This window comes from Triticum dicoccoides, chromosome 2B (genome assembly GCF_002162155.2).
Source record: "Triticum dicoccoides isolate Atlit2015 ecotype Zavitan chromosome 2B, WEW_v2.0, whole genome shotgun sequence".
NCBI classification, from domain to species: domain Eukaryota; kingdom Viridiplantae; phylum Streptophyta; class Magnoliopsida; order Poales; family Poaceae; genus Triticum; species Triticum dicoccoides.
Window position 1 is genome coordinate 308,084,471 of NC_041383.1, and position 15,655 is coordinate 308,100,125.

Sequence of the window (15,655 nt, forward strand, 5' to 3'; positions counted from 1 at the left end):
ATCATATCAACTATCATCATAGGTTATCCTATAGGTTCTTCTTGGCACAAACACTAATTAAAAGACAAAAACACATCTATCCAGAAGGTAGATGCAAGATTTATTACTAAACAGGAGCAAAAACAAAAAACATAAAGAAAAATTGGGTTCCCTCCCAACTAGCTCTATCGTTTAACGCCCCTAGCTAGGCATAAAAACAAAGATAGATCTAACGAGTGCCATCTTTGGCACTAAATTCATAAGTAGCACGCATGATAGATTCATAAGGTAATTTGACTTTCTTTCTTGGAAAGTGCTCCATGCCTTTCTTTAATGGAAATTGGAATCTAATATTCCCTTCCTTCATATCAATAATCACACCAATCGTTCTAAGGAAAGGTCTACCAAGAATAATAGGGCAAGAAAGATTGCAATCTATATCAAGAACGATAAAATCTACGGGAACCAAATTTATTTTTGCAATTATAGCAACATCATTGATCCTTCCCATAGGCTTTTTAATGGTGGAATCCGCAAGGTGCAAATTTAAAGAGCAATCATCAAGATCATGGAAACCTAGAATATCACATAAAGTTTTCGGAATCGTTGAAACACTAGCACCCAAATCACACAAAGCAAAACACTAATAATCTTTAATTTTAATCTTTATAGTAGGTTCCCACTCATCGTTAAGTTTTCTAGGTATAGAAACTTCCAAATTAAGTTTTTCATCATAAGATTGCATCAAGGCATCAATAATATGTTTGGTAAAAGCTTTATTTTGACTATAAGCATGAGGAGAATTAACAACCTATTGCAACAAGGAAATACAACCTTTTAAAGAGCAATTATCATAGTCAAATTCCATGAAATCCGAGATAGTAAGTTCAATATTATTAGAAGTAGAGGATTCTCCAATCTCACTTTTACCAATTTTAGCATCAAGATCTAAAGACTCCGAATTTTTGGGACGCCTTCTAGGCAAAGTTGATTCATCATCACTCCCATAATCATCAAAATTCATATTGCAAAACATAAGTCTAATCAGAGACGCATCAATAACTTTAAGATCCTCATCATTATTTTCGTGGAAACTAGAAGAACACGCTTTTATAAAGCTTTCTTTTTTAGCACGCAATCTAGCGGTTCTTTCCTTGCACTCATCAATGGAAATTCTCATTACTTTGAGAGACTCATTCATATCATGCTTAGGAGAAGAAGATCCAAGTTTAAGAGAATTAACATCAAGCGAAAGTCTATCAATGTTCCTAGCCAAATCATCAACTCTGAGAAATTTTTCTTCAAGCAAAGCATTAAAATTCTTTTGAGAAATCATAAATTCTTTCACACTATTCTCAAAATCAGCGGGCAACTTATGAAAATTACCATAAGAATTATTGTAGGAATTTCCATAATTATTTGAGGGATTACTAGGGAACGGTCTAGCATTAAAATTTCCTCTATAAGCATTGTTTCCAAAACTATTCCTACTGTGGGGACACCGACTCATAAGTCGTGATCACCGATTGCACGTGTACAGTGATCCCAGAGATCAATGCTCACTGAACACACAGAAGCTGAATAACAAGAGTATTACATCCATACATATCGTTTTACATAAATTATGACCATTATGGTCAAGTCTTGAGTATATCATCGCAGCGGAAATCTTCGTCGATAACTTGGACCCATGCCATCTGCCTTAACCCTACAGGCATTCTGACTGGGAAGCGTCCTAGCTCGCATGTTGTCACCGGAGTATCCTTCATCATTTCCTGTTCTTTCATGCCTGGCCAATAAAATAACCAGTGGCAAGCCAATGAGTACTTCGAATGTACTCGCAAGCAACCCATGTTTTGGCTCAAGATACAACAATGCATGACATAGGTAAATTTTTGCAGAAATCTAGTTTTGAGTGCAATGACATGTTCAACAACTTGCATAGCATGCATCAAGAGGATTCAAGTAACCCTGAGGACAAGTTACATATATCAACATAAATGGAGTGGGCACCAACCCAACTCAATCATGTCAAGTCCTTGGACTTGACCCAAGTAGTTCTTTCCACACATCCATACATACTCACCAGGTTTCGTAAACATATGGACGTAGCCCAAGAGTGGTTACCCAAGTATCCTTGACCGTGGACACGGCTATTCGAATAGTTTTACACTCTGTAGAGGTTGCCCACTTTACCCACAAGATCCGGCGAACCTTCGTGTCATCCACGACCTGCGGTACCTCAAGTACCCGGGGTAAGCACTCGATCACTATCTTTCCCTAGACGACACTAACAAAGAGTCCACTCGTTGTTCTGTATCCTCACGATGTACATCATACGAGACTCACTCGAGATCGTAACATCCTCGAGGGGACACAACGGTGTTTCTGGTGCCTTGTGAAAACAGTCATGGCTGCCCTACCTGGCCCGACCCCGTCCAGAGAGAGAGCACCAACTCTCCCCCGTCACTAGTAATGCGGGCTCCAAGCAAGTATCGGCCTAGGTAATCAATAATGCCCTTTCCCATATAAGGGTAGAGTGGTTGCGCATGTAAGGTTGGAATAACAGTTGCAACTTAAACCAATCTGTTTTTGAAACCACACTCACATATCCTTCTACGGTTCACCACTTCTTTGTCAAGTGGTTACCTAGCTCAACATCTCCCTCGGGCATTAGTGGCACCCGACGGGGTTTTCAAAAGGTCTTTGGGAACATACATGCCCCCATCACCATGCATATTCCCGTCCCATTTGTGTAGCATCTACTTTAGCATCCTATCTACTCCCAGCCACATAACCCTCATAAGAAGGTAGGGTCATGCGAAATGCAAGTGTCAACAAGGAAGCAACAAAGGCAACCCACCGAAGGGGTTACCATTTCATCACGATTCCGATGCAACAATAATAAGGTGCTATATGACATGCATAAAAGGGTTTCCTGGACATGGTCAAAGGGCTGCTTGCCTGGTTCATCAGAGTCTTGAAATCTTCTGGTCCTTCTCCAAGTACTCCGTCTACTCCGTCAACTAACGTCGGAATCAATGACAATAAGCAACACAACAAGGCAAAAAATAAAAGTGCTGTAAAAATATTAATTTTACTTTTCTAGGACATCTCTGATTATATGAAAAATAACCAGAGTGGTTTCATTGGAATTGGATCAGTGGATATCTCTGAACATTTCAATATGATGGAATCAAGGGGTTTATGGATTTGCAAGAAGTGTACAGAAATATATTTTTGAAAAATGAGCAAAGGCACCCATTTAACGAATCATGATTTTAGAAGCACCTAGGAGTTGGTCTCACTGGATTTGGAATTCAAATGATTTTCCTATGAATTTGCAAAGTTGGCTATACATGAAGAAATAGACCACAATTTGAGGTTGTACAGAAACTATTAGTAAAAATGTTCAAAAGTTAAGTTTTGAATTTATAAACATCTAGGAATTTGAATCATGGAACTTGGATAAAAAATGGGCTCTCTGTGAGTTTCTAAAGTTCACTACAAAAATGGAAAAACAAGATTTTGATGAATATTTGTGAAGAAAAAGTCTCTGAAAAAATGTGCATGTTGCATCAACAGGTAGATCATGATTTATAGAGTCACTAGAAATTTGAATCATCAAATTTGGACTTAATATGAATATTCTATGGATTTTACCAGTCCACAGAAAAAGAAAAAGAAAAGGAATTTACCTAAATGGGCTGGATCTAGGGAGGCAGCAGCGTGCACTGGGCGAGACTTATCGGGGCAGCACACTGGGCCTGGCCCAGCCTCTCGCGCGTGCCCGCTGGGCGTCGAAAGCGGCTTCGCGGGGGTACGCCTTCATGCAGGGGAGGCGGATCCCGCCGAAGCCGTTTCCACTTAAACGTATGGGGCCCGCCCACCGGGTCGCCGACGAGCGGGGCCCGGTGCTCAGGCCGTCTCCTACCTCCCGCTCGAACAGAGCAAAGGCAGGGGAGGCGAGGCCAAGCGGGCGCCGGCGCTCTCCCGGGCGGCACGGGCCACCTCCAGCGGTGCCCGACACACCGGCGGACTCAGCATGCCGCGGAGCACCCGTCCATGTGTTGCACGCCCATGGGGGAGCCCGGGAAGAGGAGGGCTTCGGGTGCGGCGGACCGAGGCTGACGGCGGGGTTCGGCAAGGCGAGGAAGGCACGAGGAGGAGGGGATGGAGTGCGGGGTGAGTCGGTGGTGGGGGGGGCACTGGAGTGGATAGGGAGAGAGGAGAGGCTCGGGATAGCCCGAACTTAGGCGGAGTCCGGCGGTTCGGCTCCGGCCATGGGGAGCGACAGAGGGCTCGGAGAGAGGGTTGGCTGGGTCTGGGTGACGTACGGGAGGGAGAGATGGCGAAAGGGCTCCAGAGATAGGCCTCGGGCGTCCTTATATAGCGAGGCCGTGGCTCACCGTGGACGTGGCCTATGGGCACCCGCGGAAATGGCCGCAGTGGCCACGGGAGGAGGCTCGGGGCTGTCTACGGCGTTCGTGGGAGTCGAGTAGGGCGCCAGGAAGGAAGAGATGGAGCGGGGCGAGCTCTGGGTGGAGCCACTAGCTCGCACGCGCATTGGCGGGCTCGGGCGGCTCTGGGCACATGCGCGGGAGGTGAGGGAGAGGGGAAGAGGAGGGAGCCTGCACGGCTGTCATGTTGCGGATGTCGAGGGCCTCGACTGGCGCGAGGGGGAGGCTCGAGGTGGACGGGAGAAGCGGCGTCAACGGTCGCCTGCTCTGCCTCGCGCTCCAGAGCGCGTCTTTTGCCGGCACCCGTGGCTTTTTGCGCACACTCGTGCGCCCACTTGTGTCTGGCGTCTGCAGGGGGAATAAACAAGAGGGGTGGAGGCTTTGGATGCTCTGGAACTTGCCAGGAGTGAGAGAGAGATGAGAAAGGGAGGAAAAAGTGGCTGTCCAGAGAAGAAAAATGGATCCCTGCCCCCCTTCATCATTGCCTGTCGGGCAGGGAAGCACACCAGAGGTAGAGGGGGACTAGGAGGGGCTGTGGTAAAATGGAGAACTCTTGGAGATTAGTGGAAGGGGTTAAAACATGAATTTTGAGATTCTGCCAGAAGGTGTTTGATGTTGGTTTGGGCAAGAAGATGATTTCCATTTGTCATGAGGCTCCATGGGGTGAAATGGTACATATAATTAGGGCCTTCCACCCATTTTGAGCTCATTTGGCAAAGTTGCCAATGCAACTTTTGTAAACCCAAGAAATCGGCAGAAAAGAACTTGTGTAGATCTAGTTGATCAAGTCACTTCTCCTTGATGCACCACTTGGTGTGGTGGCCTCATTTGGTCATGTGATCATGCTCAAAAAAAGTTGGAATCAAGGAGAGAAAGTTGGTATGTAGAGTTGTTCAAATTTGGTTCTGGACAGGAAGGGTTTTGGAGCACTTTGATCAAGTTAACTTGTTCTCCAACTTGTGCCACTTGGTCTAGATGAATAATTAGAACATTTGAGCATGTTCACAAGGTTTGAGAACATTTGGAAATGTTTGGCAATGTAAAGTTGTTCAAACTTCAAAATGGACAAAAATGGTTTTGAGGGGATTTGATGATGTTATATTGTTCTCCAAGACATGAGACTTGGCAAGATCACCAAATGGGGAATCCGTGACATGATGGAGTTTTCTTGGATTTTTATTAAAATATTTCCTATAGAAATATTTCAAATCCTTGAATTTGGCAGAAATGGTTTTGGTAGGTTTTGTCCAATATTTTGAACATGACCGTGTGCTGAAACTCTTATATATGGACAATATATGTCCACTGAGTTTCCCTAAATTTTCACAAATATTTTTAAAGCATTAAAATAATCTTAACCTATTAAAGACCATTTCTGGCCTAAAGAAAAAGCCTTTAAATAAAATAGGAAAATTACTTTTAAAATTATATTTTTGTGATTTATGGGAGTCCTATATCTAATAGGTTTCAAATATACTCTTTGAAATATTTTTCATACCCCAAATCAAGTACTTGTAGTGCAAACTCAATCCGGGGTTTTTTTGGAAAACTAAATTTAGAAAAATACTTTTTGGCCAAATTATTTTTATAAGAAAATTCTATACTATACTATACACATGGCATGATCATTGGGCAGAAGTTTTGGATCAAGGAGAAAGAGTATAAGAGTTGGAGGATTTATTAGATATTTAGAGCACTTGTAAACAACAGACAAAATACAATCATGGCAAAGTCCAAAACACACAGAAGTTTTTGTCAAACCACATTTTATCATGATTTATCACCTTAAGTGTTGTGCCAAGAAAATCAGGGTGTGACACCTACCAACAAAATTCACATCCATAGATTCATTATTATTCTCAATCAAGGAAGACAAAGGCATATCATTGGGATCAAGAGGAGTATTTTTAGTAGCAAACATCTTCATAAGTTCATCCATCTTTCCACTCAAAACATTGATTTCTTCTATATTATGCACTTTTTTACTCGAAGATCTTTCGGTGTCCCATTGAGAATAATTAGCCATAATATTATCAAGCAATTTTGTAGCATCTCCTAACGTAATTTCCGTAAACGTGCCTCCCGTGGCCGAATCTAAGAGATTTCTAGAAGCAAAGTTCAAACCGGCATAAAAATTTTGTATGATCATCCATAAATTTAAACCATGAGTGGGGCAATTACGAAGCATAAATTTCATTCTGTCCCAAGATTGGGCAACATGCTCATGATCAAGTTGTTTAAAATTCATAATATCGTTCCGAAGAGTGATGATCTTAGTGGGAGGAAAATTCATAATATCTTTGCACTTGTTCCAAGAATCAATACTATTTTTAGGCAAAGACGAAAACCAAAGTTTAGCACGATCTCTAAGTGAAAACTGAAATAACTTCAATTTGACAATATCATTATCCGTATCTTTCTTCTTTTGCATATCACACAAATCAACAAAATTGTTTAGATGACTAGAGACATCTTCACTAGGAAGGCCGGCAAATTGATCTTCATAACAAGATTCAGCAAAGCGGTATTGATTTCACAAGACTCAACATCATTAAGAGGAGCAATCGGAGTGCTAAGGAAATCATTATTATTGGTATTCGAGGAGTCACAAAACTTGGTATTATCTTGTGCCATGGCAACAAGTAATCCAACACACAAGCAAACAGAAAAACCGCAAGCGAAAAAAAAGAGAAGAGGAGATTGGGAAAGAGAGGGCGAATAAAACAGCAAGGGTGAAGTGGGGGAGAGGAAAACGAGAGGCAAATGGCAAATAATGTAAATGCGAGGGAGATGGGTTTTTGATGGGTACTTGGTATGTCTTGACTTGAGCGAAGACCTCCCCGGCAACGGCGCCAGAAATCCTTCTTGCTACGTCTTGAGCTTGCGTTGGTTTTCCTCGAAGAGGAGAGGGTGATGCAGCAAAGTGTAGCGTAAGTATTTCTCTCAGTTTTGAGAACCAAGGTATCAATCCAGTAGGAGGCTCCTCAAAAGTCCCATGCACCTACACAAACAAACTGAGAACTCGCAACCAACGCAATAAAGGGGTTGTCAATCCCTTCACGGCCACTTGCGAAAGTGAGATCTAATAAAGATAGTATGATAAGATAAATATATTTTTGGTATTTTATAATATAGATGAGAAAAGTAAAGATGCCAATAAAGTAGATGGAAAGAAAATATGATAAGAGATAGACCCGGGGGCCATAGGTTTCACTAGAGGCTTCTCTCAAGATAACATAAGTATTACGGTGGGTGAACAAATTACTGTCGAGCAATTGATAGAAAAGCGCACAGTTATGAGATTATATAGGCCTGATCATGTATATAGGAATCACGTCCATAACATGTAGACCGACTCCTTCCTGCATCTACTACTATTACTCCACACATCGACCGCTATCTAGCATGCATCTAGAGTATTAAGTTCATAAGAACGGAGTAACACATGAAGCAAGATGACATGATGTAGAGGGATAAACACATGCAATATGATATAAACCCCATATTGTTATACTCGATGGCAACAATACAATACGTATCTTGCAACCCTTTCTATCACTGGGTAAGAACACCGCAAGATTGAACCCAAAGCTAAGCACTTCTCCCATGGCAAGAAAGACCAATCTAGTAGGCCAAACCAAACTGATAATTCGAAGAGACTTGCAAAGATAACTCAATCATACATAAAAGAATTCAGAGTAGATTCAAATATTATTCATAGATAAACTTGATCATAAACCCACAATTCATTAGATCTCGACAAACACACCGCAAAAATAGTTTACATCGAATAAATCTCCACAAGAGAGGGGGAGAATATTGTATTCAGATCCAAAAAGAGAGAAGAAGCCATCTATCTAATAACTATGGACCCGTAGGTCTGTGGTAAACTAATCACAACTCATCGGAGGGTCAAGGATGTTGATGTAGAGGCCCTCCGTGGTTGCTTCCCCCTCCGGCAGATTGCCGGCAAGGGCTCCAAGATGGGATCTCGCGGATACAAAAGGTTACGGCGGTGGAAATTGTGTTTCGTGGTGCTCCTGGCTGTTTTCGGGGTACGTAGGTATATATAGGAGGAAGAAGTACATCGGTGGCCGCCCGAGGGGCCCACGAGACAGGGGGTCGCGCCCTACAGGGGGCACCCTCCTATCTCGTGGGCCCCTCGGAGGCTGCTTGACTTGCACTCCAAGCTCTCCGGATCAGATTTATTCCAAAAATAACGCTCCCTAAGGTTTCATTCCGTTTGGACTCCGTTTGATATTCCTTTTCTTCGAAATACTGAAATAGGCAAGAAAACAACAATATGGGCTGGGCCTCCGGTTAGTAGGTTAGTACCAAAAATGATATAAATGTGTAAAATAAAGCCCATAAACATCCAAAAGGGGCAATATAATAGCATGGAACAATCAAAAATTATAGATACGTTGGAGACGTATCAATAGGCGACCATGACTGTTTTCACAGGGCACGGGACACACCTTTGGTCCCTTCGTGTATGCGTGATAATGTGAAAAGGGCAGAGTCCCATGATCTTTTGCTTATACACGAGGGCCGTGTATCAACAAGTGGACCCTATGTTAGTGTCGTCTAGGGAAAGGTAATGATCGGGTGCTTCCCCTGAGTACTTGAGGTACCGCGGGATCGTGGATGACATGAAAGCTTCCTGGATCTTGTGGGTAAAGTGTGCAACCTCTGCAGACTGTCAAACTATTCGAATAGCCGTGTCCATGGTCATGGATAGTTGGGAGGTGCTACTTAAACTATGTCTAGAAATTTTACAATCTCGGTGCATGTGTGTGTGGAAAGGAACTATTTGTGTCAAGGTGGTGAATTGACATGTTGAATGGCGTGGCATTGATTCAAACTCTATTTATGTTGATATCTGTAACCTGTTCTCAAGGTTACCCAAGTTCATTGGTGCATCTCTCACATGTTGATAGGACATCCCAACTAGCTTGAAGCTAGGTTGCTTACTTGTTGTACAATTGCATTGTTACTTTGAACCAAATCATGAGTTGCTTGCGAGTACATTCAAAGTACTCATTGGCTTGCCACTGGTTATTTAATTGACCAGGCATGGAAGAACAGGAGTTCAAGGAAGAGTTCTTTGGTGACGAACACGCGAAAAAGGACACTTCCCAGTCAGAATGCCTGTATGATTAAGGCGGATGGCGTGGGTTCTACTTAGCGACGAAGATTTCCGCTGCTTGTGTTTCATTTGATGTTCAACCCTTAGGGCTTTATGAATGTAAGACTCGACCATAATGGTCACGATTTTTGTAAGATGGGATGTATGGATGTAAGACTCTTGTTATTCAGCTTCTGTGTGTTCAGTGAGCATTGATCTCTGGGATCACTGTACACGTGCATTCGGTGATCTCGACTTATGAGTAGGGGTCCGCACAAAGCTGGTATCAGAGACATCCTGACTGTAGGAAGCCTTAATTAGCATGGACGTTAGTTAGAGTGAGACTATCTAAAAAATTACCTATATACCTATGTTTTCTAAAAATATCCCAAACATAGGTCACATTTCCTCTATTGACCCTTCCCCTTCCACTTTTGTAGATGGCCGTCGTACCCGAGGACTTCCTGACCACCAGATTTCCCGTGCTTCTAGAGGACAGCCTCAAGAAGTGCCAGTTCACTCGAGCTCCCACCTTCTCCAACCACGAGCATTGGATCAACAACACTGATAAGGAGTATCACGTGGAGGTAGTCGTGAGGGCGAACGAGTCCCCGACGAGCTGATTCTTTGAGGGACCCCAGATGGCGACCCTACTTCTCGTCGTTGAGACTGTTGCCCTCGAGGCATTGACTCGCCTTCGGGATCTTCTGTCAGAGATGGCAAGTGAGCCAGCCACTCGTTACCTGCCTTATCATAAGAAGGGTGATGACGAGAGCAGCGCACCAGCTCCATCGATGGACGAAGGACTTCCCCTCCATTTCCAGACCTACTTCAGCTTGTGTGCTGACAACCTGGTACAACACCTGTCCTCGGAGTCAATGGAGCTTCGGAAGGAACTCCACGAGACCAAGTAACTCCTCCGCCTAGCTCAGACAAAGGCGGACAGGATCAAGAAGGATGGTGCACCCTCTAGACAGCCTGTTGTAGCCTATCAAGGGGGGCGACCCCCACAGGTTACGCATGCCAAGGGATCATCTCAGCCATGCCATATGACGGCAAAGGAATATCGCGACCTCTTCATGGTGCCCCCGATGAAGCAACACCGTGTTCAGCTCCTACACCCCCCACTCCCTCAAGTGACGAAGAAATGGAGACAGATGAAGATGAGGAGGAAGACCCAGAGGAGCCGGAATACGCAACCGAGCATTCCACCACTTAGACAGTGTTGAGGACTAGGATAGGCCAGTCTGTAACCCTTAAGGTAGGATAGGTCATGTACCCCTTATGCAAAGTTGAGTCCATGTAATGATTCAAATGAAACCATGTTGTCTTGTGTTTGCTTTCGTCTTGTTTTGATGAAATTCATACTTTCCCTTTCGGGAACTTGTAAACGGCTATATCACCCATTTGGTTTTAATGCATGAGTTTGGCTCTTCTGGCATTGGCTTAACTTAAAATTGTGTCACACCCACCCCTTACTAGGCATCCCATCTATATTGCTTTCCCTAATTTTTCCCAATCATGAGACCATGACCGCTCCAACAGGATGCGTGTTGTAATACGTACTGGTACCTCTACCCAGCAATAAGAAGCCGGAGGTTCTTCTGAAGTAGGAGCCAACCAGGACCAAGCCCGAGGATAGACTCCACCACCGCCACCACCTCCAAACATGGGCATGGCTCAGCTTCTCCAAGACTTCCGGGAGGAACGCCAAGCCAACACTGCAGCCCTCCAGATGATTGCTCAAGCTGTCACCAACAACCGGCAGCAGGCGGGGAATGGCAATGGACGTTCCTCGTTGGCAGAGTTCAAGAAGCATGCACCACACACCTTCATCGAGACTGCTGAACCCCTAGATGCAGACGACTGGGTCCGCACCATTGAGGATCTGTTGGAACTAGTCAGCTGCAGTGAAGACCGTGAGAGGGTGGCATATGCTTCCCACTGTCTCGGAGGAACTGCCAGAGCTTGGTGGGATGGATTCAAGGTCATGCATGCGGGGCAAAAAATCACTTGGAATGACTTCAAGGCAGAATTCCGCAAGGCCCACATTCCTTCTGGAATTATGGCCATCAGGAAGTGTGAGTTCCGGGCCCTGAAGCAGGGGAGTAGCACTGTCAAGGAGTACATGCAGAAGTTCAGTGTTCTGTCAAGGTATGCTCCTGAAGATGTCAGCACTGATGCTGCCAAAAGAGAGCGCTTCACGGAAGGCCTCAATCAGACCATGCAGTACTCACTTGTTGTGTGTGACTGCCCAACCTTTCCTTACCTCGTGAACAAGGCACTCATGCTTGAGGACAAGCGACGTTCTTTGGATGATACCCGTAAGTGCAAGACGATCAGCAAGGGTAGCTCCAGCAACCACAAGCCTCGCCAGTGGCAGCCAGCCCCAGTCAGGCCAACCTATCAGCAGCCAAGAGCTCCTGCGCCCTGCACCATCTATCCGCCTAAGGAGTACTCCAACCCCAGGCCAGCTTACAACAACCCAAATAACCTTGGTGGCAACAAGACCAAAAACCCAAACCAAGTCACTTGCTTTGGATGTGGTCAGTCAGGACACATCTCAAGGGTGTGCCCTAACAAGAAGCCCGATGCTCCGTGCCCTAATGCGCAGAACCCAGGACAAGGTCGTGGAATGCCCCCAAGGAACAAAGCTCCCCGCAACCCACCCAACAATGGAAAAGGGCGTGTGAACCACGTCACTTCAGAAGAAGCTTAGGAAGACCCGGACGTCGTGCTGGGTACGTTCCTTGTCATCTCAGCACCTGCAACTGTCTTGTTTGATTCTGGAGCCACGCATTCATTTGTCACCCAAAAGTTTGCATTAAAGAGTGGCATTACCCCTACACCTCTGAATAACCCTATGGTGGTACAAACCCCCGGAGCAGAAATGAGAGCCAAGATAGGAGGTAAAGGAGTCGGGATTGTCATTAATTGGGTAGAATTCCTAGCAGACCTTATCATCCTAATATCACAAGGCTTGGACGTGATCTTGGGAATGGATTGGCTCAGCAAGCACCAAGGCTTGTTAGATTGTTCCAACTGAACTGTCACAGTGACCAATGACCAAGGAGTTGAAGTTAAGTTTGCTGCCAACTCCTCTCCTGCTCAAGCCACCCAAGTCAACTGTCTGACTGAAGTTGGATTGGAGCAGGTACCAGTAGTATTCGAATGCCCCGATGTCTTTCCTGATGAGCTACCGGGAATGCTTCCTGACCGAGACATTGAGTTCATCATCGAGCTCATGCCTGGAGCGGGACCCATCTATAAGAAGCCTTATAGAATGGGATCGGAAGAGTTAGCAGAGCTGTAGAAAAAACTGGAAGAGTAGTTGAGGAAGGGATTTATCCGCCCTAGTTCCTCCCCTTGGGGATCACCTGTTCTGTTTGTGGCAAAGAAGGACGGTACCATCCGCTTGTGCATTGACTATCACTCCCTCAATGAAGTTACAATCAAGAACAAGTACCCGCTTCCCAAGATTGAAGACGGAAGAAGAGCACGAGCAACACTTGAGGATGGTCCTAGACAAGGTTCGAGAGCACCAACTATATGCCAAGTTCAGCAAGTGCGAATTTTGGCTGCATGAGGTTGGATTCTTGGGTCATGTACTGAATGCCGAAGGGTTGTCAGTGGATCCCACCAAGATCCAAGCTGTGACTGAATGGCAAATCCCGAGCAATGTGAAGGAAGTCAAAAGCTTCCTCGGACTCGCAGGATATTACCGCAAGTTCATTGAAGGATTCTCAAGCATTGCCCGACCTATGACCCAGCTCTTGAAGAAGGACAAGAAGTTTGAATGGACACCAAAGTGTGAAGAGAGCTTCCAAGAGCTGAAGAAGAGATTAACCACCGCCCCAGCTTTGGCCACACCTGATATTCACAAGGAATTTCTGATATATTGTGATGCATCAAGAACCGGACTCGGTGGTGTCCTGATGCAAGAAGGCAGAGTCGTAGCCTACCTATCCAGAAAGCTACATCCTCATGAAGAGAACTATGCTACTCATGATCTCGAGTTGGCAGTTGTAGTTCATGCCTTAAAGACCTGGCGACATTACCTTCTAGGGAAGCGATGTGAGATATACACCGACCACAAGAGTTTTAAGTATATCTTCACTCAAAAGGAATTGAACATGAGGTAAATAAGGTGGCTAGAGTTGATCAAGGGCTATGATCTCAATGTCCAATACCACCCTGGAAAGGCTAATGTGGTAGCAGATGCCTTAAGCAGAAAGGCTTGTTCCTTGAATGTTATGCTTAAGGAAAGGCTATGCACCTTATATGAAGAACTCGAAGGCTTCGGATTGGAACTGGTTGCACCAGGATTCTTAGCCAACCTCGAAGTCAAGCCTACCCTAGTGGATGATATTAAGGAAGCTCAGAAGGGACATGACAGTATTGAAGGCATCAAGAGGAAGATCAAGGCGGGCAAAGCCCCAAGTTTCTCAGAGGATGAGCAAGGAGTTGTGTGGTTTGGGAATCACGTTTGCATGCCCAACATGAGTGAGCTCAAGAATCTGATCTTGCAAGAAGCTCATGACATCCCGTATTCCATCCATCCTGGAGGAACCAAGATGTATCAAGACCTGAAGGAAAGATTCTGGTGGCACGGGATGAAAAGGGAGATTGCCACCTATGTTGCAAAGTGTGATGTATGCCAAAGGGTCAAGGCTAAACATCAGCGACCTGTTGGATTGCTCCAACCACTCAAGGTTCTTGAGTGGAAATGGGATAAAGTCGGGATGGATTTCAATACTGGGTTACCTTGGTCAAATAAGGGTCAGGACTCCATCTGGGTTATAGTCGACCATTTGACCAAAGTGGCCCATTTCATTCCTGTCAAGACTTCCTATGATTGCAACCAACTGGCGACTCTATACATCGACATAATCGTAAGTATTCATGGTGTTCCTAAGGAGATTGTGTCAGATCGAGGAACCCAGTTTACCTCTAGGTTCTGGAAGAAGTTCCAAGAGGCCATGGGAACCAAGTTGTCTTTCATCACTGCTTTCCACCCATAGACCAGAGGCCAAACAGAACGAGTGAATCAGATTCTCGAAGACATGCTCCGAGCCTATGTCCTAGCATATGGAGCTAAGTGGGAAGATTGTCTTCTGTTCACTGAATTCTCCTATAACAATAGTTATCAATCAAATCTCCAGATGGCACCATTTGAAGTGTTATATGGACGCAAGTGTCGCACACCCCTCAATTGGTCAGAGACCGTAGAAGGGCTAGTCTTTGGACTAGATGTTCTCCGCGAGGCAGAAGAACAAGTGCAGCTAGTCAGAGAGCGTCTGAAGACCACCAAGTCAAGACAGAAGAGCTATGCTGACACTCGTCGCTGAAAGGTGAACTTCCTAGTTAGAGACCATGTGTACCTATGGGTAACCCCCCTTAAGGGAACCAAGCGTGTCCATGTTAAGGGGAAGCTCGCACCAAGATTTATTGGCCCCTTTAAGATCACCGCACGACGAGGAGAAGTGGCTTATCAATTGGAACTACCACCTGAACTATCCGATGTGCACAACGTATTCCATGTGTCACAACTCCAGAGGTGTCTCCAAGTTCCAGACCAGCCCGATCTCTACCTTATATACTTCATCTCCTTGCCCCAAACTTCTGCCCAGTGATCATGCCATGTGTATAGTGCAATCACTACAAAAAAATACACTTCTGTGGTGATACGTGTTTGTCACAGTAGGACGCGTTTTTTGTCATGCATGTACATCCATGACAATTTTATGACAGAATCAAGATAGTCATACCTGTGCTATCATAGAAGTGTTCCATGACATTACAAAAATTATCATCATGGAAGTGACCACTTCCATGACGATAAATTGCGCGTCATAGAAGTGCTTTCGTCAAGGGTGACCGACACGCGGCATCCACCATAATGGAACGCCGTTAAGCTATCAGGTCGGGTTTTGGATCCATAACCCGTTAACAGCCCCGGCAATGGGGATTTTCCATGTGTAAAATCATCATTGGCTGGAGGAAATACGTGTCGGCTCATCGCTGGGACAGATGTCATCCACTCATTGGACTGAAGGCGCCTATGATACGTCGACACGTGGCACGGCCC